This window comes from Onychomys torridus, chromosome 21, assembly GCF_903995425.1.
Source record: "Onychomys torridus chromosome 21, mOncTor1.1, whole genome shotgun sequence".
NCBI lineage: Eukaryota > Metazoa > Chordata > Mammalia > Rodentia > Cricetidae > Onychomys > Onychomys torridus.
In genome coordinates, this window is record NC_050463.1 from 49,605,868 (window position 1) to 49,632,106 (window position 26,239).

The 26,239-nt window shown below is 48.4% G+C and overlaps 1 protein-coding gene across 4 annotated transcripts in view; it reads right to left on the bottom strand.

Moving 5' to 3' along the window:
- The window catches only part of Rnf144a (ring finger protein 144A), a 117,885-nt gene extending 96,975 nt beyond the window's left edge, over positions 1-20,910 (bottom strand). For 2 of the 4 annotated variants that reach the window (XM_036170739.1, XM_036170736.1), the window contains exon 1: positions 20,700-20,910. The gene's annotated coding sequence lies outside the window, so the exon portion shown is untranslated. Of the gene's footprint in view, positions 1-296; positions 569-1,028; positions 1,256-20,699 lie in introns of those variants that run through there. The other 2 variants (XM_036170738.1, XM_036170737.1) reach the window with 2 other exon arrangements.
- Between the last annotated feature and the right edge of the window lie 5,329 nt (positions 20,911-26,239).

The window sequence follows — 26,239 nt, forward strand, 5'->3', positions numbered from 1 at the left end:
GGAAGGAGAGTGGGGAAGGAAAGAAAAGAAAGGGAGGAAGCGAAAAGGCCAAAGATGCGTCCAGGTTTTCATTGTGAGCCGTGGAGCACCTGGCTGTGAGTGGCAGAGCACTTCACACCACGTGTACACCTGTGAGGCTCTAGGCAGATGGCAAGCACGGGTCCCTGGGCTGCTCTGTGCCAGACAGAAGAACTCTGTGTGTCAGGAGACTGCCAAGAGTCATCCGAGCATGGGCACCAGAGGAAAGGACAACAGACGTGCGCAGATGTGCCTTACCCCTCGAAATGACAACTCACAGGGACACACAGCATAGGGTGCCAGGAGCAATCGATGTGGCCAAACCGATGCCCAGGGCCCTTTAGGAAGTCTGGGGACAGGACCAGACCAGGGAGCCCTCACACGGGAGGAGCGATGGTGAAGTGTGATGTCTCAGCCCTGGGAGTCGTTGCAGGAACAAACACTGGGAGACGTCACTGAGGATAACGGGCTGAATCAGTGACAGCCATCCCCATGAGTAAGAAAGAGCTGGCCCTTCACGTGCTGGTCTGGGAAGATGTCCAAGACACACCTGGAAATAAAAAGCCAACATGCAAAACATGTGCATAATAAGATTACATCTGTGAGCAGGACTGAAGACATACCGTTCTTCTAGAGGACGCAGGAGAAAAAGAGAAAGGGCGTCAGTGGTCAATTTAATCCAAAAGGGAATTGACTCCACACTTTGCTCCTCTTTGGAACAACCTTAGATTTTCAGAGATTAACAATCTTTGGCACGGTAAATTTTACCCACTTCTCATTTTTCCTTTTGTCTGACAAAGCATCACATACACCATGTATAACATACCACAAACTGAGTGAAAACCCTACAGGAAGAGCCTAATTGCCTTGCATTCCTGGCCCCACAGAGGAACAGGGCTTGCTTTCTCTTCTTTTTGCTGCCTACCCCATCTACACACACACACACACACACACACACACACACACACACACACTCACACTCGGTACATTGACATTTAGTCTCCGCTCACCTGCTTGTGGCTATCACTACAAAGCACATGGAGAGGAAAGACCTATGACTCCTTGCACAAACACACGACAGAAAGGACCCAAAGGCCCCGGCTGCTTCTCCCCAGGTCTTTCCATTCCCAAGCCCAGGACTATCTTCTAGCGGCTGTTCATCCTGAAAGTCAGGATTTCAAAACCCAGTGCGACTGTTCGTGAGGAGGTTCTCACAGCGGCTGCAGGCAGAGGTTTCCACATGTGTGAGCTTCTGGCCTTCGATATGAATGGGGATCTTGTCTGGCTTCAATAAAGCACCTCTCTGTTTGTATGCATCCTATACTGAGAGTCTTGTCCACTGGGAAGCTACCCAGTGCGCCACAGCAATCCCTTTTGAGTTGTCTTGAAGGGACCTATTTAACACTTGCCTTCTCTGGGGTAAATTAAGCAACTGAAGCATTTCTCAAGGCAGCCCTGAAGCACTCTCATTGGCTTATTGGATATCAATTAAAATTGAGGGTTAGCTGTTTGGGGTTTTTGTTTTGTTTTGTTTTGTTTTGTGTTTTTAATTCTCTTGCTGAAAAGAAAGGCCTCTGGTTATCCAACCATCACTCCTAACTCAAAGAAATCACTCATAAAAAACAAAACTGATTCTCAAGCTTCAAGATGCTCACAAAGAACCAATTGATTTACCCGACTGAGGGCTGAAGCAAGGACAAAATAAGAATCTTGTTGCCATCGGGATGCTACACTAGAAAAAAACTAATTTATTTAGAGACATTCGACAATAAAACACTCTGTGACTTTAAAGGACTCAGAAAGCAGTTCCCTGGGCGACGTGTCTTTAAGAAGAATGAGGTGGGTTTGTGTTTGCTGAGCAGGGGGGGAATTTCTGAAAAGAGCAAGATGAGTTATTTTTCTATCTAAAACAGATGTGTGCTGGAAGAGATGGGGCCCCTCACAAGGAGAAGACTGCCATGCAGGCATGGATGGTTCTGTATCCAAACACGGAAGGCCTGGACAGGATTTCTGTACTGTGAATTCTGTACTGTCCGGCATGTGCGTTTTTAATGTATCACATTCATGTTATTCATATAACATAAGATTGAGCTTTTAGTGTTTACAAGTCAGTGTGGCTGGTTATTTCACAGGATCATATAGCTACACCATCATCTACATGACCTCAAAACAAGACCTCAGGGCCAGTGAGAGGGTACAGCCAGCACGAATACGTGCATATCCAGTAAATGAATAAATAAAGAAAATTTTAAATCTAAAATAAAACCCCTCAGATCTCTCACACCGTAAGCCAGTCATCTTCTGGTATGCACCCATGGTCTTGCGTCTTTCTGTAAAGTTCATACAAATAGAATCTAACCTTTGAAGTCTGGCTCCTTTTGTAGTTCCTGTTTAAAAGCTAAAATTGAAATGACATATTTCTTGGGAAAGTTCCATCAAAGCCATGCATTACATTTCTCCAAGGCTATCTGTGTGTCTAAATCAGTTATATCTAACCCCACAGATGACAGAAGATGAAACTCTCCATGCAAAGAGCATGCAGCTGGTAACTGCCCACTTCTCAGAGCCTTTTAAACATCTCACCAATGTAAAAGTGCCAGAGCTATTCTGAAGTGATAACGTTAGGCTCAAAGCCAGGAGAACAAGGTCATCTCTAAAGTTGCTTACAGGTTAGGTCAAGTCTCAAAATTCCCAAAGAGCCCAGCTTCTCACGACAGTTCTCTGAGCCTTGTGTGACATGAGCCCTCTCCATCATCACAGCCAGGGACTGCAGGACACTGTGATGCGGCATTACCTTGACACAATCGAGGTAGAAACCAAAGACACCAGCTTCCTTGTGTGGAAACCTACAGGGTTGAAACTCCCATCGTCACAGGCAGAAGCCAGGCAAGTCACAAAAGAGAGACTTCTTACAACAATGAGAAAATAAAGACCCAGGACAAAGCCACATTATAGAGAAGTGAAATCAGACTCATGGCTATGACCCATCACAGGGGCAGGAGCTAGGAAGGATAGATATGCTGTTGTAAGGGCTATTTTCTACACAATCTGGTGGCACCATGCTTTTGGAAAGGGTGTTATATTTATAAATACAGACTTCAAACTATAAGGCAAAAACTGATTTTTTTTTTAAGTATAATGATGGGCTATTAATAGTGGTAGCCTGGCAATCCCATACATATTCAAGCAGGAAAGTCAGAAAACAAAAAGGAAAATAGACAACAAATTGATAATCCATCCACAGGGTATTACAGCTGCCAGGCAACCATATCAAAAATCACTTTAAACACGAGTGGTCTTTAAAAAAAAAAACATACACACACAGTTAAAACATGTGGATATCAGACCTCATCTGTGAAGTTCCTTTGTGAAGTGGGTGGCTGTTCATACAGAAATCACAACTTGTCAAAGTAAAGAGAATGAGTGTCTGCGTGGTTCTTGGTCACAGATGATACCTCATATGCCACAGCCCTGCAGGCTCAGGGCAATGAAGAGAGATCAAAAAGACTCTAAGAACCAGGGGCTGGAGAGGCCTGGTATCTTCTGGACTTGACAGGACTGCCACACTCGGGAACTCAGGGCTGCTGTGGTTGCCTGCATACCACCAAGCCAATCAACACTCCAGCCCCTACCCTAGCTGAGGAGATAATGATGGCTTCTGAGGAATGGGGAGTTTGTTTGCTTTAAAGGTGTCACCCCTGATAGGTCCACTCTGCTCCTATGGATGGCCTCACACATAGGAGTAAATGGGCAGCGCAAACTAGACTCAGTGGGTTACTAAATTAAAAAAAAAAAAAATAGAGGGCACCAAGTTAGGAGAGGATAAAGGACATGGATAAACCTGGGAGGAAATAAGGGGAGGGATGGGGGAAATGAATATAATCAAAATACACTGTATACGTTTACAAAATTCTCAAATTGTTAAAGACATTCAAATATGAGTACAGGAGTGAAAAGAAGACAATCACACTTTGCATTACCTCTAAGAAACTCACTGAAAAGCTGCAGGAGCAGATTCAATGTAAAGGGTTGGAGAAACATGCACCGTGCTAAAGCCGATCAAAAGAAAACAGAAGGACAAAGAGTTTAAAACAAGACCTATCAGGCTGCAAAACGTAAAAAGGCAGATTCTACCAGAAGACATAAAAACATGTACGCACTCAACAACAGAGTGCCAAAACACGTAAGGCAAAGCTGGTCAAATGGCAGAGGAGAGGCTGCCATTAGATAGAGATTTAACACCGTCCACGGGAAATGGACAAGTTCAGCAGGCAAAACAAAAACAAAACAAAGCAAAAGAAAACAAACAAAACAAAAAAATCCCAGAACAGAGGAAGATGATCTGAACAACACCAACAATCAACTTGATCTTCCCATCTGAACTCTACTTGGCTCCCATGAAACATCCTAGGCCATAAGCGACACATAAATATAAAAACAAATAAATAAAAAAAAAAAAACACAGAAATCATTTCGTGCCCCTGCTTTGAAACCCAAATCAGTAGCCAAAGGATACCAAGGAAAGCCCCATCCTGGAGATGTTTAGGCTACCCTCGACACTGTGAGAAACAATCAGTGTATGGACAAAAAAGGAAAGAAAGAGAGAGAAAAAAAAATAGATGTCTGCACACACACATATTGTTCATAGGCTACAGATGTTACTGCACTCTTAACACACACACACACACACACACACACACACACACACACACACACACACGTTATTCATGGGCTACAGATGTTACTACAATCTTAGCACAAAACAATGCTCAAAATAGAAAAAAAAAGAGAATGGGGTGTTATTCATTTAGGTATTTCTACCTTTAGCTGAAAACTAAAGACAATAATTAGTGGTTCTAATTTCTACTATTGATTTGCTCATTTTATGCAGTGCTGGGCTTGGGGCCCAGGGCCTATAGACCTCTCGTCAAGTACTCTGCACAACTCCAGGCCCATGCTCTCCCCACTGCTATGCATGCTATGGTCTCTTTCTTTCCCACCAAGAGGCACCCTGGATTTCCCTTTTGGACTGTTCTTTAATATCTCCCTTTACATTTTCAGAGGCATAATGTCTTCGGTCCTCAAAGGAGCCCCATGAAGAGAGTAAACTTGGTACCACTCTCACCATGTACATGAGCAAACTGGAAACATTTGTGGAAGTCAAAGGCCTCTGCATAAGTCCTACTGGGGCTGAGGCCTTGGGCAAGACCCTTCTTCTCTGACCTCATCTTGTCTCAGCTTGCACAATCCCTGACCACAGCTGCCACACTGGGAGGTGCCATGCATGCTGACTCTGCAGGCTATGTCTCCCTTCTGAGGTTCACCATCCCAGGCAGATCTGCAGGGGCCTGACCCACGCAGGAGCCAACGAACAGCCCTTCCAAAACAGTGCTGATGTTTGCGTTGCTGTTTGGTTTAATAACAGCGGGGCTCCTTCCTTCCTGGTCTATTACTCATTTTTCTCTAAGCCACCACAGCAAAACGCCTACCTCTAGACCTCTGGCTCATCTGCTGAAATGTGTGCCATGTATGAGATAATACCATATGTGTGTTGGGGTGAGCCTTAATTTACATTTAAAAGTTTTTTGGTAGAGGGCTGGCAGGCTGGCTCAGTGGGCAAAGGCGTCTGTGCCAAGACCGATGACCTGAGTTGAATCCCCAGAAATCACATGGTAGAAGGAAAGAACTTCCTGCAAATCCTCTGACCTCCACAGACGTGCTATATGGCATGACTGTACACACACACACATACACACACACACACACACACACACACACACACACACACACAGATGCATGCATGCATGCACATATACACACCAATACATACACATACACATATAAAATAAAGTATATAATTTACAATTTCTTTAACACTTTTAACTAAAATAATATATTTCACTCTGAAATGAAATACAGTCATCACTTGGGATCAAGCCAGTGATGGCTCCAGCTTCTGCCTCCCCGACACCAAAATCTACACATGCCCCAGTCCTTACATAAACTGTCAGTCTCTGCTGAGGCAGGAGAGAAAGGCCGGAAGATGATGGGGGAGAGAGTGAGAAAGACCTCCAGCTGGCCCAGCTGACCTCCAGCTGTCGGAATAAGAAAACATCAGAAATGCCCAGAAAGCCCAAATTACCCACAGAGACAACTTACACTTTCCTAGGACACCCTTCAGGGACAGTAAGCGAAGTGTGCTGACATAGGGCCCAAGCAGTGTCAACCTTGAATTCCTACTCTTTGTCATAAATCCAAACGATGTCCATTAATCTACTGTACAATTCCATTTCCAAATGAATATCCTTGAACATCTCTTCCTGTTAAGTGGCCCTTCTGGACAAAGGGGGAAAAGGGGCCTTAGCAAGCAACCGTTAGAGATGTAACTGGAGAGTGACCCTAGTGTGCTTCTCTCCTCTGTGACACACACCGTGATCAATGTGAGGAGGAACGGGTTTATTTGGCTCACACTTCCAGTTCACAGTCCATCACTGAGGGAAGTCAGGGCAGGAACTCAGGGCAGGCACTGAAGCAGAGCCCATGGAGGGGTGCTGCTTACTGGCTTGCTCCCCATGGTTTGCTCAGCCTGATTTCTGATACAAGCCCAGATAACCTGAAGAGGAGGAGGCTATCCACAGTAGACCTGGTCCTCCCACATCAATCATTAATCAAGAAAATGCCCCAGACTTGCTGACACACCAAACTGATGGAGGCAATTCCTCCACTGATGTCCCCCTTCCCAGATGACTCCAACTTGTGTCAAGGTGAGAAAAAAAATGTGACCAGCACCAGAGCCAACAGAATACTATATACACCCATTGTCAAAAAACCTATCGTGATTTGCCCCAGAGAAGCCCACCTTCATCCTCCTGGTGCGCATTCAGATCATCAGTCTCTCTAAAAACCCCTGCTTGAGAGCTACCTTTAAGATGTCAGTTGGTAAATTCCCAATCCTGCTTCATCCTAGTGCACCATGGAACCCTTTTCCTTGATCTATGAAGCCAGGAGTCCTGGTTTTGCAAACATGGGGGTCCCCTAAGGGAAGAGAACTTCCCCAGGGTCCTGCAGAGAGAGAGAGGGGGTAAGGGCTGTGTTTGTGTCCCCAGCACTGATGACAGAACCCACACCCATGCTCCACATAGCTCACACCCTCTATGCTTTACATGTTGCCTCACACAGTGTGAACCTCGGCAATCACATCAAGAGCAAAATCAAGACAGGAAAAGGTCCTAACCCTAAGTGTTTTCAGTCCAGGGTTGGCTGAACCCAAGTGAGGATACAGGGAGCCAAATACAAAACCACAATAGAAAAAAAAAAAAAAAAGTCAAGAACCAGGAAAAAAAAACCCTGTCCCTTGTGAGTTATGAGTCTTTCCTTTAGCATATTTTCCATGTTGATAAACCAAACCGTATTTTACACAAAATCCTGTCTCACAATCATTTTTGCTGCATAAGCTAACCCTTTTCCCAGGGCCAAAATCTCCAAAACTCTTATCTAATTAGTGAATGATGTTTATTTAGCCACATTTAGATGTTTTCCATTTGGGGCTATTACATTTAAAAAAAACGAAAATAAAAACATTAAGCATTTGTGAATAAATCATTTATTTCTCTCCACATTTAGCATGGTTTTCCGGGGCTGGCTAGATGGCAAAGAAAAATAATATATCCTTCCTTAATCTAGCCCTTCTCCAAGCTCAGGCCAAGAGATTTATTTCTCTGACCAATCCAGCATTCCAGCATGATGCATTTCACCTTCTTCTCAGAGCACAGTTAGTTCATCTTAAAAAAAAAAAAAAAAAAAAAAAAAAAAAAAGTAAGCTCCTTTAAGCTAGTTCCTTTAAAAAACAAAAACAAAAACAAAAACAAACTCTAAGTACTAATGATTTCATGTTTACCAAGAAACCCTTCATCTTATCTCCCATGGTCTTTACTGTGGCTGCCCACAGTAACACTATAACTATACCTCATTTCTGCATAAACAGAACCCAGTAGAAAGCAAACTGGAATCAACACATGGAGAGATTCAAATCTAAGCAAGTCAACACACACTAGGACTGTGTGACCCTTAAGTGACTTTTCTTATTTGCTCATCAGGAGTTAGTTTATACCTGTGCATAGCTTTGAAAATCACCAACATATACCTCCAAGCAAGAGTTTTGTTTTGTTTTGTTTTATACAGTGTCTCATGGAGCTCAGGCTGCCTAGAACCCACTATGTAGCTGAGGAGGATCTTGAATTCTTCATCATCATCCTCTACCTCCTGAGTGCTGAGATTATAATTGTGTGCAAAGCTAGGGATTGTGCCAAAGAGGTAATGCCCAGGCAAGTACTCCACCATCTGAGCTACACCCTTAGCCCATTACATGTGATCTTAATGGATTCTCTTCCTTTTCCTCCAACCTGCCCTTACTTTTTGGTTTCTGAGACAGAGCCATGCAATGCAGCCCAAGCTGGCCTAGAGTTCATTCTGGTGCTGGTCTGGACTCACTGTTATCCTCCTGTCTCAGTGTCCCATGTATTAGGACATCACTAGGCTCAACCTAGAGTTCAGGGAGAAGCTCAGCACAATGAAGTCTGATTTACAAGGTCCTATGATGGAAATTTTTAAGTGGACCTGACACACGCTTCTGTCCCGGGAGCCCATCGGCTGCTCTGTTACCCAAAGATCTGAGCTGCTCTTCAATGCCTGGGAAGACAGGTCAAAACAGTGTTCAGAGCAGGGGTGTGCCAGACCCCCTCCTGACCCCCTCCTCACCCCCTGCCGCCCCAGCTCTGACCTGAACATTGAGCAGCACCTCATTTCAGGGTAATCTGTCTCACTGTACCTGGGCTTCAGTCCCATATGCGCTCTATTTTGTTGATACAATACAACATATGTGTCCCAGGTCTGTCTCTCTGTACTTCAGAACTAATGCACTTATTTTCAGGCTCTGAAAATATCCCATTTGGCAAAGCCCCTCTGCTGACCTAGGGAACAGAGGGATCGTGACTTCCTCCCCATTTGTCTTTACCATGCCAGAGCCACCTGGGGAAGCCATGAGGCCCTGACTCCTGCTGGAAACACGTGCACACACACACACACACACACACACACACACACACACACACACACACATCCACTGCACAGGACTGGAAATGGGAGAGCCAGGAGTTGTACATCAGAGCCAGGGTACAGTGCACACGCCAGGCAAAGCCCTGAGCTTCAGAGACGTGGATAAGATATGGGGCAGCTATGAAAGCGCACACAGCGACTCCGAGAAAAAGTCTTCTCAGAAAGGGGGTCAGCAGCACAGGGGTCACAGAAGGAGAGTAGAATCTGGGTCATGGAGCAGCTGGCTGGGATGACGGCCATGCACAGGGGAGAGGAATGTGTGCCTACATAGGGCCAAGCACAGGGGAGAGGAGCTCCTCTCCACCAGCTACCCTGAACCCTCAATGGCTACTACTTGCTTTGAACCTAGAAGGCCAGAATGATTAAAAAAAAAAAAAAAAAAAAAAAGTCCCCAGCAGCTGTGTAAGGGGCTGGCAAGAGAGAGGAGGGAAAACTGGGTCACCTGACAACCAACCTGAGGCAAAGATGAAGAACAGTCAGGTATATTCCAAAGTTGAGGAATTTTGTTAAGGGAAAGGCTATGCTCCCCACACTAAAAACAGACAAACAAATAAATAAATTGAAGAACTCTAGACTCGAATTTGGTGCTGAATTGAGCCCAGTTAGTAGCTGAGTACCCATGGTAGAGGCTGCAGGCTTGCACAGATCGGCCAAGCTGGGTGGGAATCCACAGTGTCAACTAGACCCAATTCACAATTATCCGTGAAAACACAGCACCAGAACCCACCAGGCAGCCTGCCCATTCCTGGGAAAGTGGCTTCTCCAGAGAGGGACAGGCCTGGTCAGAAGGACATTAGCTTTGAGAGCTTGCTTATCTCAGACCTTCCTTCCATAGCAGCACCACAGTCCAGGGAAAGAGGAGGCCAGCTGCACAGGTGAACGTGTATTTTCTGGTAGGAGAAGGAGGGAGAGGGAAGAGGAGGAGGAGGACGAGGAGGAGGAGGAGGAAGAAAAGGAGGAAGAGGAAGTAGGGGAGAAAATGTAGGAAGAGGGGGACACTGTCCCAAGTGATTTTAGGTACTGTATTTTTTCTTTGTGTGTGTGTGTCTGTGTGTGTGGTGCACACATAGGTATTTGTAAGTGTGCATATGTGTGAGCACATGTATGTGGGTGCATGTTGTCTATGAAGGCCTATCAAATGTATATGACAGTATATGAAGTTTGATGTTAGACCTGTCCAGGGTCCCTCAATCAATCAGTCTGGCTAGCCAGCTCCGGGAAGCCTGGGTTTGCCACACCCACCTGGCATTTAAACCAGATCTTGAGGTTCCAACTCTGGTCCTCATGCCTATATGGCAAGTATTTTAACCACCAAGCCATCTCCCTGGTCCAATTAGTAACGTGTTTTATTTAACACAATGCAGCCAAAATACAGTTATCTCAACATGTGATTCATAGAGAAATCCCTACGGGTGCTCCACACTGTGTTTTCACACTGTTCACCCACGTTCCACACAGCGCAAAGAGGACAAGCCAGAGCAGCCAGCTGCCAAGCCCCACAACACACAGGCTCCAGGGCTGTCCCATCTCCTCCATCTGCCTGTGTTTATGGCTGCCAGCCACACAAGGGCGGTCCTGACACCCAGAGACACAGTCCCTATCTGCCAGACAGGCAGGACCCACTCAAGGCCTACATCTGTCGTTAATGGGCCTGGTTGAGCTGCTGCTCCTAGCTGGAGCTGGACCTGTTGCCTGAATCCAGGACAGAGCGAAAACAAGGTCACTGTCAAGGAAGCAGAGCTGAGAGCCAGAAAGGGCTGAAGCAAGGGAGTATTAAGGCATTAAGAGATAAGAGTTGCTCTGGGCAGCCAATTGGCCTGCAGGAATTTCTGGACTGCCTCAAAGGCAAGAGAAGCCAGGATACTACAGTGCCTGGCTGAGGGTGGGGCTCTGTCGTTTTTTTACTCAGCCTGTGGAAATCTACGCACCTGCAGGGTCAGCCACCCCACAGCCATCAGTGAGGGACAGGCTGTGTGTGGCTCTGAAGAAAACGGCTTCTGTGGGTTCCAGCTGAACAGATTTCTAGAGGGCAAGTGGAATGCAAGAAATGCTAATCATTTCGAAGTTCATGTTCTGCAGACCACAGAATATAATGCCCTACCTGTTACAGAAAGGCCTCAGCAATCCCTCATCCCCACTTCTCTGTAAGTCCTTACCCTTTCTATAGAGTCCTCAACCAGTCTTCAAATCCCCAGAACCAGGACTTCCTGACAAGTGAATAAAGTAAGAACTAATAGCATAAACGAATATAATGAATAGTTGAGACTGCATTTGGACTTACACGGCTTTGGTGGGAAAAGATGCAGATTCAACTCCCAACTAAATCCTACTGGAGAGGGCCTCATGCAGCTGATAGATACAAAGACTCTGCAACTCACACTGGGTCCGGGGACAAAGACACAGGGGCCCCCACCACATCGAGAGCACAGAAGCTGTACAAACATCCACCTGAACCTTGCGCCCTATGGATTCCTGCTCTTCTAGGAATAACAGGGAAAGCTGTTTATGGAAGCCCAGCACAGCCAAGCACACCCTTGGCTGTCACCATGAACTCTGCCTCACCCTAGCCTCTGGAGCTCCCGCATGCTTGCAGAGTCTCTGTATGTCTCAACTCCTAGCTCCAGCCCGACAGCAGACCAGAGTCAACTGCAGGGGTTTCGGAAAACTTTTTGTGATGAAAGGGGGCAGATGCCATGCACACACACATGACTCCTAGAAATACAGACACAAGCCCACAGCTGAGGAGAGCCATCTAAGACTGGTGTGCAAGAAAAGCCAGTATCCTGAGGCCTAAGGATGGAGAAGCAAAGAGGGGAGCATGGTTAGGGACACAGAAGCAGCTACCTCAGCCTCCAACCACTGACCCCTCACTACCTTGTGATGAGTAAACAGATACCTGTGGGTTCAAATCCTTGTTAGCAGACACTCTGCTGCTACCAAAATATATGGTGACTTATATGAATACATACAAACACTAACAGTTACTTAGGGGTATAGGGGCCTCCCTCCCCCACTGTGTATGTGCGTGCATATGTGCTTGTGAGTGTGTGTACTCCAGGCTGTGTACATACTCTCCTGTTTTCATCTCTGTGGCAGTAGATAGGAGGCAAGGGTTTATTTCAGCTTACAATTCCAGGTTACAGTCCATTACAACAGAGAAGACGCAGGGCAGGAACTGGAGACAGCTGGTCATACCACATCCCCAGTCAAGAGCAGAGTGAACAGAGTCAGCCATGCTACCTGCTCTCGAGCTCCTCAGTTGACTTCCTTCGCTCTTCAACAGTGCAGAATCCAGCTCATGAAACAGTTCCACTCACATCCAGGGTGGGCCTTCCTACCTCAATTAACAATCCAGATCATCCCCCCCACAGACATGCCCAAAGGCCAACCTGATCTAGGTAAATCCTCAACTGAGACTCTCATCCCAAGGGATGCCTTCTAGGTTGTATGAAGATGACAGTTAAAACTAGCCAGCACACATACCACACCATACACACACTACACACAGGCACACATATCCATCAACCACACACAAACACACACACACACACACACACACACACACACACACACACACACACACATATGCTATAGGCCACTAGTGAATGTGTCCTTGTTAGTCTTTGCAGGTTAAGATGCCATCAAGCAGGGTGGGCCTTCAATCATTGTGCCCTTATGGGGACAGATAGAAGACAAGAGGCAGAGGCAAAGATGATCACAGGACCAGAGCAACACTTTGACCTGGATTCCAGCCCATCACCTGCGGCTGCCAACCCCCTACCCCCATCTCACTCCATGCAAACTGCCAGCTCTCACCCTAGGACAGCAGGGACATTCTCCCTCCTCTCTAAGCACTAAAGTGCTGGGCCTAGGGACAGGGAATTTGGGGAGAGCCGAGAGCAAGGACAGAAGTTGGGGATACATGTTGACAGGCAGGTTCTTGGGCCTCAAACAGATGGAATCTTTTCCCCTTTTTTTTCAATGTCCTATCACATCTGGTCCCTTTATCTTCCAGACTGCCTATGGCAGTTACATCTCCAAGCAGCAAAGAAGGAATTAGGGTCTCCACACACACCCAGTCCATTCTGACCCACCCACCTGAGGACTTGGAGTGCCAAACCCTGGCTATGGCCATGTGGTCATGAAGAAATAGACACTTTTTAGCTGAAAAGTTCCCCAACCTGGACTTCCAAACCCCACAGTCATCTGGAAGGCCTTGCTTTGCTCAGCCTTAGAGTGTGACAGACCCCAAGGCTCAGACCACCAAGAGCCATGGCGGATGATCAAGAAAAATGAATCTGTGTTTCTGATCATACTTGCCCACTTCCAATGCACAGGTCCTGGACACACTTGCCCATGCTTGTGAGTGCACAAGTTCATGGATGGACTCTTCAGAGGCCACAGGCTGTTCTCTCCTAAGGCAGAGTATGTCTGCGTGGCAGCTCTCTCCCTAAGGAATAGCACAACAAGCCCTCCTCCTCCTCGGCTGGCAAGCACACCTGTGAACAGCTCAGCCCACTACTTTGAGGTGATTACTCAGGTCTTAGTTTCAGAAGGATTTCCATACATAAGGGCGAGAAACTCCTTTACCCTGCTGCTCCTGGGATTCACATGCCAGCCCATCTCTTCAACACCTTCAAATGGAAACCTGCTGCTACTGAGTCAGTCCTGGCACCAGAGAGCACCTGTCTTCACACCTAACCTGTAGAGACCACCATCACACCCAATGCAGGGCCACCGAGCATTTCCTCAGAAGGCTTCCCCTCAGACCAGCCTGCTGAGTACAGCCCGTATCTTACTCCTAATCTAATGTGTCAATCTCATCCAATGGTACACGATGGATGCCTCAGGAGGAGGACCATACCTCATGCCTCATCTGCACTATGTGCAGCCTTTGTCTATCAGACCCTCAGCACTTGTCAGAATGGAGTTGTCTACACACTCAGCATACCAAGCCCAGGACCCCAGAGCTTCCACAGTGCACTCTGGCAGAATTCTACCCCTCTTCCTCCAGAGCCAGCGCCCCAATCTGACTGGCCCTGCTGAGGTGAATTTGGCTCCAACCCAACCTTCCAAACAAAGGGCCAGTAACATGGGATGTGCTGTAGTCACCCTGGAGAGTGACAGTTCAAAGATCCTGGTTTTCACTTATGATCTACCCAGAGACCCCATCTAGCGAGCTGCTCTGGAGTTACTGTCAATCATTTCATTGCACAGAAGAGCAGGAAGGGTATAATGGGCCTTGGGGAGGGGAGGGTTCCCAAATGAGTAAGTTCCTGTCTTTGCAGTGCTGGTGGTTAGTAGAGGAAATAAGTTACACAGATCACCAAAATAGATAAATGCAAGAGAGGGTTCTGAGGGAAAGTTATTATCAAGTACCCAATGGGGAAAATCTACTTTACAGGAGGAGGGAGGGTGGGGGCTAAGCCTCGGGCAATGTAAACCTAGGAGGACCTGAGCCTAGGGAAGCCAGGACTACAGGAACTCTGAGCCCGGGGGAGCCTGGGCCTAGGCCTGGGCCTTAGCTCTGTAGTCCCGCTTCTTCTCAGTATACTTCTACTTCCTTCTCTGCAAAACACCAGTGTCAGGGAAAGTGAATACGCATGAGTAATTCTCCAGAGAAGGAAAAAGGTGTTATCTATGGGCAGATCATTTGAAGTCTGGTCTTGACACAGACGGCAGCAAAAAGGTCCAAATTGGCAGCTACTGAGAGATCAGCCCTGGGATTACAGGTTTGTAGCCAAAGCCCGGCTAGCTCAGTCCATAGAGCATGAGACTCTTAATCTCGGGTCATGGGTTCCTGCCCCATGCTGGGAGCTAGATGTTGTTCGAATCTTAGATGGTCTTTTAATTAAAAAAAAAAAAAAAAAAAAAAAAAAAAAAAAACAGAGCCAGCTATCAGGGTGAAAACTGAAAGATCAGAAAAGCAGAATAACCAGCCACTAGTTCTTACCTCTACAAAACCCTCAGCCTAAAGAGAGTAAGTTCCTGTTTCCTCATGCCTTATATACCTGTCTGTGTCCTGCCACCATATTACTTCCTGGGACTAAAGGTGTTTGTCCCCACTGCCTGGTTCTGTTTCTCTCATGTAGCCCAGTGTGGCCTTGAACTCACAGAGATAGAGATGGATCTCTGCCTCCCAAGTGATAGGATTAAGGGTGTGTGCCACCACTGGCTGGCCTCTATATCTAATTTAGTGGCTGGCTCTGTCCTCTGATCCCCAGGCAAGCTTTATTGAGGTACACATTATATCATTACACAGGTTATTCAACCCAGGGGTCCAGGGGATCCTCACAGGCCATGGGGTTGCTGGAGGTGTCTGAGCAGGGAGTAACCAGGAGTAAGTGGACAGAAGGCTGGGGGGCAGCAGGGGACCAACACAAGGCATTGCACGAAAGCCCAGTGATACCTATGTTGCTCCTATTCAAGAGTGGAAATGTGGGGAAGGGGGGGGGGGGCCAGTGATACCAAGCGCTGAACGTTTCCATAAAGGGAAACTTCTCCTCCCACAGTCCTGTGAGGACTTGGGGACAGTGGTGGCCCCTGACAGCAGGCTAGCTTCCTTCAGGGAATGACAGCAGATTCATTGGGGAGGGTATAAAGGAGCCCAGGGAAGGATATGGAAATCCAGTGGTGGATGCCAGAAAAAAAAAAAAAAAAATCACCTTTACAAGAAGGTGCAGGGAGCCCATAATGGGGATGGGCCGCATAGCGGGGGTGGTAAACAGAATTTGTAAGCTTCCCAGGCCACTGGTCGGGTAAAAGTTCCACAATCCAAGATGGGCTGCCTGGCCAGTTCATAGGTCAGGGGCCATCCTAGTTTGATGTATCTATCACACAGTTCCTTCCTCAAGACCCACCCCCTCTTCTTGTGTTACCACCCCAAACCCAAGCATGCCCTGATCCAGAGATTGCATGAAAACTCCTTCTTTGAAAGATTAGCACATCTCCCAGAAGCATAACACTGTATCAAATGTTTACAGTCCTTAGTCAGAGATCAACAACCCAGCAGAGCCCACCAGCCCCATGCACATCAGACTCTGAGGCCTTTCTATGAAATGCTTACAGACCTTAGTCAGACATCAACAGCCCAGCTGAGACAGCCAGCCCCATGCACATCAGACTCTGAGGCCTTTCCGAGCTGCCATCACGTGGTAGTGTGAATGAGAATGCCCTCCATAGGCTCAGGCATTTGACCAATTGGTCCCTAGTCACTGGAGTTCTTGGAGGCAATTCAGGAGATGTGGCCCTGCGGAAGGAAGTGTGTCGCTAGAAGGGACGTTGGTAGTTCAAAGCTTCATAGCACTTGCATTTCACCTTGTTTTCTGCTTGTGGTTGGGGGTGTGAGCTCTTAGCTTCCTGCTCTGGCCAATCATGCCCGCCAATTGCTGACATGCATCATGGACTCTTATCCCTTTGGAACCATAAGCTAACTCTCTTCATTAAGTTACTCGGTCATGCTGTTTTAACACAGGGACAGAAAACAGATTTAAAAAAAAAAAATCCCACCACTGCTGGAAAGCTGGAGGCCCAAGAAGATCCTGAATCCCATGCCACCACAGCCTACCACATTGATCCCAAAGCCCATGATGCTACACCACAGTCTACCACATTGATCTCAGAGCCTATGATGCTACCACAGTCTACCACATTGATCCAAAGCCTATGATGCTACCACAGTCTACCACATTGATCCCAAAGCCCATGATGCTACCACAGTCTACCACATTGATCCAAAGCCCATGATGCTACCACAGTCTACCACATTGATCCAAAGCCTATGATGCTACCACAGTCTACCACATTGATCCCAAAGCCCATGATGCTACCACAGTCTACCACATTGATCCCAAAACCCATGATGCACCACAGCCTACCACATTGATCCCAAAGCCCATGATGCTACCACAGTCTACCACATTGATCTACACTGTAGATCAAGGGCATACATTCTTCATTTTCTGCAGACTTCTGAGCCTGATTTCCACGTGTACCCCATGAGATCTTGGAATATGCCTGCCCTCATCAGGTGGGAGTAGACCATATACCTGTCCTATGGCTGTGAGAGCTGCATCTATGGTCTATATGATGCTCAAAGCCTGCACATGACCAAGGCTCAGTGGACATTACTTCTGTCTCCTCCCATTCCAGCATCTGACATAGAGTGCACAATCAAACACCGGCTGACACATGACTTCAGGCCAACAGGAAGCTGACTCTAGAAGCAGACTCTTCCCTAATGCTGCATCCAGCTTAAAAATACACATTCTAGAGCAGTGGTTCTCAACCTTCCTCATGCTGCAACCATTTAATACAGCTCCTCATATGGTGCTGACCCCCAACCATAAAATTATTTCATTGCTACTTCATAACTGTCATTTTGCTGCTGTTATAAATCACAGTGTGGATATCTGATTGCAACCTCTGAGAAAGTCATTCGACCCCCAAAGGGGTCGAGACCCACAGGTTGAGAACTGCTCTAGAGGAAGCCTTCCCCAGTTCTGCTGAGCTAGGAGGTTCTTTTACCTTCCCTAGCTTACTACTCACCCCACAGCCTTGGAGAACAGCCACCCTTTAGGGAGTGAAAAATACACCTTTTCCTTGTAAAAGTCTACACAAACAGTTGCATCTGTAGGTTAGTCTATAGCATCGATTCTTCTAGAAACTACTACTGCAGCTTTGCTACTGGACCTAGGAGAACATTTGGGCCAACACATTAGGGCTCTCCTGAGGGAACTGGGGCCATCTAGACAAGCAGACACTTGCCAAGGTCAGACAGCTGGATAGGAACACTGAGGGGAACCAATGCCCTGCAGACATGTGAACAATAGCTTCAATTAATTTCTCCAGCTAATTAAGAAAAAGTATCCATGTGTATCTGCATTTGGGAAACAAAAGACGGAGGCTAGCCTCAAATAACTTCTCCAGCCCAGAAGGAATGAAGGGCACCTTCCACAAAGACCCAGGAGAGATGTGACAGTCTGCCTTCCTAAAAAGCCTTCCACACAGTCTCTGAACCAGCCCCAATATGGAAACACCCCAGGGGACTAGAGGTGCTGCTAAGTCAGAAGAACATCTCCCAAATAGCTCAGGATCATAGGCCCCCAGGAGAGCAAACACATCCCTGTCCTATTCCAATAAGAGAAGAGGGAAAGGACCATAGACACTCAGAAGAACTAATTCCAGGCCAGATCCACCACAGCCCCATGCAGCCAGGGCACCCGGTTGCTCCTCTCCAGCCACAGTGCCCTCATAGTCACAGGAGGGCTGGGGACCCATCTCTATCTGTAACCCTCAGTGGCTCAGGACAGGTTTCTGCCTGCTCTCTCTGCCACTATAGAAAGAGGCCTTCCAGAGGAGATATTTGGACAAAAAGGAGGCAGAAAGGCCAAGTGAGGAACCACAGTGGAAAAAACAGCCTTCTCAGTCAGGCAACGTGGCTCCTGGCGTGGGTCCCTACCACTGCTTGAGAGCAGAACGGCACATTAGCCCTGAACATGGCAGCTTCTGTAACTCGGTGTGTGATTTCTTTTCCAACTCCCAAGCCACAATAAGGCCCGAGGAGAAGCCACGTCGTCTAGGAACAGACTGGAAACAGGCATTGCAAGCTTGCAAACGGAGTTCTGAGAGATGCTTGTAAAGTACACGCCCAGGACTGTCCAGAGCTTCCATTTGCTCGTGGGCTGTGGACTCCTGCTTCATGCCTCTGAGTTCGTCCTTCAGCAGTTCCCTGTGATGGGGTTGGGGGACCGACATGAGACCTGGAACGTCTTTAGAAACATGAACTCCAGGGGCTGTTAGTAGAGTATGTGTCTACTAGCATTCACAATTCACAAGGCCCTGGGTTCGAACCTCCATACTACATAAACTGAGTACAGCTGTCCATTCTATTAACTCCAGTATGCCAGGGGTGCAAACTGAAGAGTTCAGAACATCTTCAGCTACATAGGGCCAGCCTGAGCTTGAGAGCCTACAAAAATTCACTAGTAAAAACTAAAGAAGAGCGTTTATATCAACATGTTTACTTCAGAATTCAAATTGTGTGGGGTCTGGAAAATTTCCCTCCTCATGTAGCTGAGTTACGGGCACCCATTTTCCCAGGAGGCTCACATGGAACCCTGGCGAGTGAAATAGGTATGTGTGGGAAAGGCTGGTATTTGGCTCTAGAGGCCACAAGGGGCACCCGGCCCCAGGCCTCCCTCTTCAACACGGCTGGCTATAGCCTCTCAGAAGCCAAGTGGGTACTGCCTGTTGTTCTGAAAGACCACCCACGGTTCCCACTCCACAGAGGCAAGTCCAGAGTCTTGGCCTGCAATTCAAAAACCTCTCTAGACATACTTCCTGAGCAGTCTTTCAAATGTAATAAAAGCAAAACTGTGGAAGAAACTGGGGGGGGGGGCGGGTGGGAACGGACCTCTGGTATCACTGATGAAGGCGTAAGGAACAAGTTTTGGGGCTCTGTGGGAGCCAAGGGTGCAACCCTGTAGGAAAGGTCCTTCACACTCTGCATTCCTTTGCTGGGGCCTTTCCGGCCACCCTGGCTATGCCTCATTGGTCATCTGACCCCACGTCCCTCCTTTAGAAAGGCTCTGCCCTCTCACCCCAGGGCGCTGTGATCACCTTGCCTTCCATCTGGCATTGTATTATTCACATCTCTTAGCAGTCTAAACTCTCACCCTGGCCAGTGTCATTGAGAAGGATCTGTCTCCCAGGCACCACTCCTGGAAGGCACTTCCTTTCTAAAACTGTCCTAAGCAAGATGGGACTGTCCTTCCATCCTAGGTCACAGGCACCCTGGGAAGGGTTTCTCTTCATTACCCGGCCTTTGACCCCGCACCACCACACAGGCTGCAGGTAACTGTTCAAAAGAAGCATCCTTTGAAATGCCCTCTGAAAAAAGAGACCAAACAAGAGCTAGAGCAAACTTTAGAAACGACCACCAGGGACCCGCCTAAGGTAAAGAACTCGCCTCTTCCCGCCCTGCGGCCGGGAAGCCTCCTGTTAGTACGAGCGATTAAATCTCTGGGCTCCACAGATGGTGTAGAAAACCGGGAGCGCTGCGGAGCGCGGGATGCACGAGACCTGAGGGGACTTCCTAGGGCGGGCGGGGCGCAAGGGACACAGAGACTCCTGGGCCAGAGGCCAGCAGAGGACGATGACCACGGCCAGGCGCAGCTCAGCACTGCGGGGTACTCGCCACTGCCGCCGGCTGGAACGGACCCGACCTTCCCCACGCCCTCAACCCGGTCCACGACCAGGTCGCGGCGGGAGTCCACCCAAGGCCTGCAGACGGCCGCCCACCCGGGCCACTCCAGCCCAGGGCACCATGCGCCTGCGGCTGGAGACTGCCCCGCGGCGCACAATCCCCAAGTGCGAGCGGCCGGGGGGACGCGGGCACCACCCGAGCTGACACTGGGAGCAGAGCCCTCCAACCTCCGCTCCGGAGCCTGAGGGTCACCGCCTGGCAGCAGGGGTTGGGGAGGACCGATTATCAGCCCCCGCACAGCCCTGTCCCGCGCGGCCCGCTCGGGCGATGCCGACACAAAGGGGACGCGCGCGTCACCCACCTGGTCCCGCGCGGTCCGGGCTCCCGCTCGGCCTCGTTGCGCGCGGCTGCGATGGCCCCGCCCGGTGCCGGCTCGCGGGTGCCGCTTGCCCCGTCAGCCTCCCGCGCGCAGCCCGCCCCGCAGCGCGGCGCCCTTTATGCCTCCCCGCCCTGCGCCCCGAGAAGTGCTCGCGGGGTCGGCGGGGCGCGAGCGCGCACTAAGCGCGGGCGCGGGAGGCAGAGCCAGTTCGCACGTCAGCGCCCCCTGCTGTCCAGAGGTGCCGCAAAGTCCATGCACCAGGACCAGCCGGCTGGTAGCCCTGGTCAGCTCACGGATGGGGTTGCCCTGGAAGAAAGCAAGGATGCAAAGAGGCCGCAGGAAGGTGGACCCCTGCTTCAATACTATAAAAGCAAGTACCAGCAGCTAGAAAGAAATGCGTGAAGCAGCCTGACCCTACTAGGCGGGAGCTGGGAATATCACTCAGCTGGGCATCTGGGAACCTGCGATGGAGTTCGGCCATGTAAATTGGAGCCTCTGGGCTTGCCAGGACTTGCTTGATGATCCTGTCTGTGAATACTTTACGATGAAGACTGTAAGCCAACGACAAGCATCGTCTTTTCACCCTCACACCTGAATGCAGTTGGATGGAGAAGAAGCCTCAACCTGCATGGCCCGAGGCTGAGGCTCCGCACACCTATGGGAAGCAGCAGGCACGACATGGCAATTCTTTCTCTTTGAACCCGAGATCCACCACTGGATGGGGATCCCCATGTTATTGTCTTCGCACTCCCTCTGGTAGTTCCTGGAAGTACATGCCTTAAATCCACGGCAAACGTGCAGACATGAACGAAGCCTGTGATTATGAATGACAGCTAAAATGAAAAGTCCCCACAGGCAAGTGTTTTGAATTTTTGTATCCCCCAGCTGGTAGGGATATTTTGGAAGGTTCTGGGAATGTCAGAGGATGAGAGTTAACTATGGAAGTCCCTTGGGGGGACACAACACACAAACAGACCAATACACACCCCCTCTATGAAGATGTTCTGTGAAGCATTTGGACCCAAGCAGACGGCACCGTTTGGCTTGGGGAATGGAGAGACTCCATTAGCTAGCTTGACTTCTCTGGTCACCCACCCTGCCCCACCCCCTCCTCTCCACTCCCTGCCCCACAGCAGGATTTTAAAGCTCTGTACAGCCTCTCTTCAGCTGGTACATTCTCGTCTGTGTGTGCACGTTTGTGCTTATACATGTGTTTATGGGTATGCATGCACACCAAAGGTCAATATTGGGGTGTCCACTTCTATCTTTCTCTCCCTTATATTCTGAATGGAAACCCTCCAGTTCAGCTACACTGGTTAGCCAGAGAGCTCCAGGAGCCCTTATGTTTCTACCCTCAGCCCCCACTACCTAGGGCTAGGATGATAGGTATGCACCTCACCTGTATTTTTAAATGGATGCTGGACATTGAACTTGGATCTTCAGGCCTGTGTGAATGAGCTTTCCTGAGCCCCTGTGCCCACATCCTCACCAGTTATTGTGTTGAATGTCTCTAGTTTTCAAAATCATGCACTTGGTGGAGGAGGTGTCTCACATACGCAAGCCTAGCATTCTGAGCTCTGCTCTGAGGTGGAAGGGTCGTGCCACAAATTCAAGGCCACCTGACTAGAGAGTGAGACCCTATGTCAAATCGGCAAAAAGTCAGATTAAACAAAACAAGGACCCACGCTGGCCTTCTGGTGCCTTGGTCTGTGCCAGACTCTGTATAAACGCCATTGTCCGAGAAAGCTCGCAGTGTGAAGGATCCTAACAAGGACACTTTGTTGTTTCGGCCTCTCACTGGAAGATGGAAATAGTTTTGCCTAAAGGCCTGAGCTTTGAGAGAAATGTGTTCACACCTCCCCAGGCCTGGCTGGGGAGCAGAGTTATGAATGAAGGATTAAGAAGTTTCGCTGGGGAGACTGGAAGCTCCCAGCAAGGAGAAGCAGGTGTATTGGGGGATTCTGTGCTGTCCAGGACACAAGGGAATAGAAACATATTGCCTGTGAACATCTAGGGGAAGGTGGAAAACGCACCATCATCAAACGGCGCTAATGACACCTAGTAGTGCTTATGTGGTCACTATGCATCCTCACTCCCATGACCTGATGGGTTGGCTAATGCGACCATCGCTGGATAGATGGAGTGAGGCCGCCACACGGGCACTGAAATCAGGGTTTGCAGCTGACTGTGCAGCTCATTTCCAGTTTTCTCTGTGAAACCTGTTGAATCTGCCTTTGCTTTTGGAATCCCTGGATCTCCAAATGTGTATATATTTATTTTGTTTTTATGTAGATTACGGTACTTACCATGCTGCCTGTGTTGGGTATTAACTCCGAAGCTTAGAACACTAGTCTACAGAATCTTTCCATGAAATCCCACACAGAGCCTGAGCGTAAAAAGTGCTCCATAATGAATGAAGCTGGCTCCTCTGAGTTCCCAGCAGCTAATGCCTTTCTACCCAGAAGGCTGCCTGGCTCTTCAAGTCATTTCTCCCTCACAGTGGCTCTTCAGTCCAGCCCCTTGCCAGGGGAAGACTGACCATCTCCTCTCAAGGTGTTCACTTTGGGCGTCTTTGAAAGACCTTACTGTTAGGGTCTGTCGCTCACTGGGTAGGGACCTTATGATCACTCACAGTGGGCACTGGATGCCCGGTGGGGTGGGGAGTGGGCCAGAGCACCGGTGCCTATGAAAATGGTCTAGAGGCCAAAGCAATGGAAACCCATTGTGAAGCTTTCTCCCAGACACAATTGAAGGAAGTTTTAGGTTGTGGCTTTTACAGTTAAAAGCGTGGGGGGGGGGGGGACGACAAAATGGACAATGCAATTTGTTTAAACTTCTGGTCACACATTCTAAGTATAGAATACACATTCTTTCATTTCTTTTTTTCTTTTGAGACAGTCTAACCCTGCACTGGAACTCACAATCTAACCCAGGCTTCTCTCAAACATGTGCCCTCCTGCGCCAGCTTAATGTCGATATTTTTATTTAAGCTGACTCTCTGTGTCTAGAGGGAAGTGGAGCATTGAGTGTTGTTTCCTCTTTCAGCTTCTCCTCAGGGAAACCCAGGGTCCCGAGGGTCTTCGTGTTTTTGGAGACAGGGGGTACCCTCTCCCACCCTTGGCCCATCTGGGCCTGTTAGTCTCATTCTGAAAGGCACTCAGAAGCAAGGGCACAGTGTGCTTTTCTGCAGGGTGCACTGTTTCAGGTGATGCACACAGCATACCCCAGGGGGACAAAGCCTCAAGAAGGAGGGAAGTTCGTGAGACTCTCGGTTCATCGGGTCTTCGTGGGTGGGGTTCCCAGCCACACCCACACCTGCCTCAGAGCCTTCCTCTTGCTCAGCTTTGACATCTCAGGAAAACCTGTCTGTGGTGCCACATGCACATAAGACAGAGATACTGTCCTCCAAGTGGAGGACATTGGAGAAGATGTGAGCACAGCGGCCATTTCTCTGTGGCAGTCCTTAAGCCACACTGCCACGGATGCATCTGTGTCCACCCTGACCCTGAAGAAATTTGTGTAAAGTCCAACATGAGCATCTCAAAGTATGAGCGTTTGGTAAAGAGGGTGACAGCAGGCAGGTGGCATTGGTTAAGGGGCGGTCATGGCAGAGCAGAGTGGGTCCGCGTCCATTATGAGTGCTGTCCTTAGGAAATGGGGAAATCAGAATACGAGTTCACACTTCCTCAGGGCTGGCACTGAGAACTGGGGATGGGAGGTCTGTAAACCAGGACACCTCAAAGATGATGCCCGGAGCAGGTGCTTACTCGATGTCTTGGTAGGCAGCCCTGCTTATACCTGCAGCTCACACTTCCAGCTCCTAGCATAGCGTCAATTTGCCTGGGCTACTGGATGTCCGTGGAGCTGTGTCTGAGAGTGTTGGGAGAGACTGGCCCTGGAACCAGTGGACTAGATAAAGAAGGCCCACCCCTACTAGGAGCATGGTCCAACCCACTGAAGGCTGAAAGGGAACAGAAGGTAAGCACCAGACAGTTCGCTCTCTGCTGGCATGGACTTCCATCTTCTCCTGCCCTTTGAACATTAGAGTCCAGGAATCACCTTGGCTTGTTCCCCGTTATCCTTACAACTCCATCCTGATTCTCCAGCCCATGGGCTCAGACTGAGTCTCAAAGGCAACTTCTAAGGCATCTTGCTTGCCCATAGAAGATCTTAGGAGCCCTGCTCTTCATAGTCACAAGAGCCAGTTCTAATGTGCACACTAGATCTTGGACTTCTACATAATTATATAGATACATATGGACTTTATTCTATATGTGTATATAATGTATACAATATTTTTCTAGTGATTTTGTTTCTATGGGAAATCCAGTCTAGCTAATCAACTTACCTCCAAACTGTAAGACGATAAATTTTGTACCTTTCAGACACCGATTTACCCAGCAAGCTAAGGCAAGCACCTGGAACATGCCCACGTGTAACTAAAATTTAGTAGGAAAGTGTGGTATTAAAAATAAAAGTGTCTCCCGAAGGCAGGAAAATCGATGGAACTTAGTGAAAAGGGTGAGCTGTGAATGAAAACAAGGCCTTTCTATCTCTGGTTTTCTTCCAGAATGGAGGCGTGGTGTATCTTATTCATTGCCATTCTCAGCACCGACAGGGAAAGTTCCAGACATTCAATACATATTTGTCAAAGGAAGGAAGTGGGGGCTGGCAATGTAGTCCAGTTGGTAGAGTGCTTGTCTAGCATGCTCAGATGCCTTGAACTGTATAAACCAGAAGTTGTGGCACATGCCTGTCATCCCAGCACTTGGGAGGTCAAGGCAGAAGGATCAGAAGTTCAAGGTCAGCCTTGCTTAGACAGCCTAGGCTATGTGAGATCCTGTTTAGAAAAGTCTATGGATCCTGCCCTCTGTAGCTCTGTGTGTGTGTCTCAAAACCAAGTGCTGTAGAATCTAGTTAGAGCCAAAATACAAAACAGAGACACCTCTGCTCAGGCTTTTCATCACTCATATGAAAGCCTGAGGCACAAAGCAGCCTAGGACAGTTCTGAGATGACTGCCAGCCAGTGGCATCAGCATGCTGCTACCTAAGGTTCTTGGCTTATTCAGCCGTCTTTTTGCTCTTTATTATACTGCTTTTTCCAGAGTAATCAATAGAATTTGGCCCCTATGGCTTGACAAATTTAAAGGCTTTCTCGACTCAGAAGGAATAATTACATTACATTCCATGTAGGTAAACTTGGCTGTGACAGAGAGTTAAAGTCTCACCCTCTGGGTTCCATCTCTCTTGCCCTTAGGACACACAGCTCCTTTCTTGGGTGTACATACATAGGAGCTGCACTTCTGGATAAGACAAAGAGGGGAGTCTGAAATGCTCAACTTCACTGAACTCTGTCATATTGGCCTTCGAGCTGTGTATACTGAGTCCATGGGAGCCCCAGAGAAGTCAATGGTCCTCTGGCTACTCCTTAAGAAGTCCATATGTGTTAAGCTGTAGAAATCACTGCAGCACAGTCTGGTCCAAACTAACACATTCATCATGTACTAGTTTTGAGCAGCATT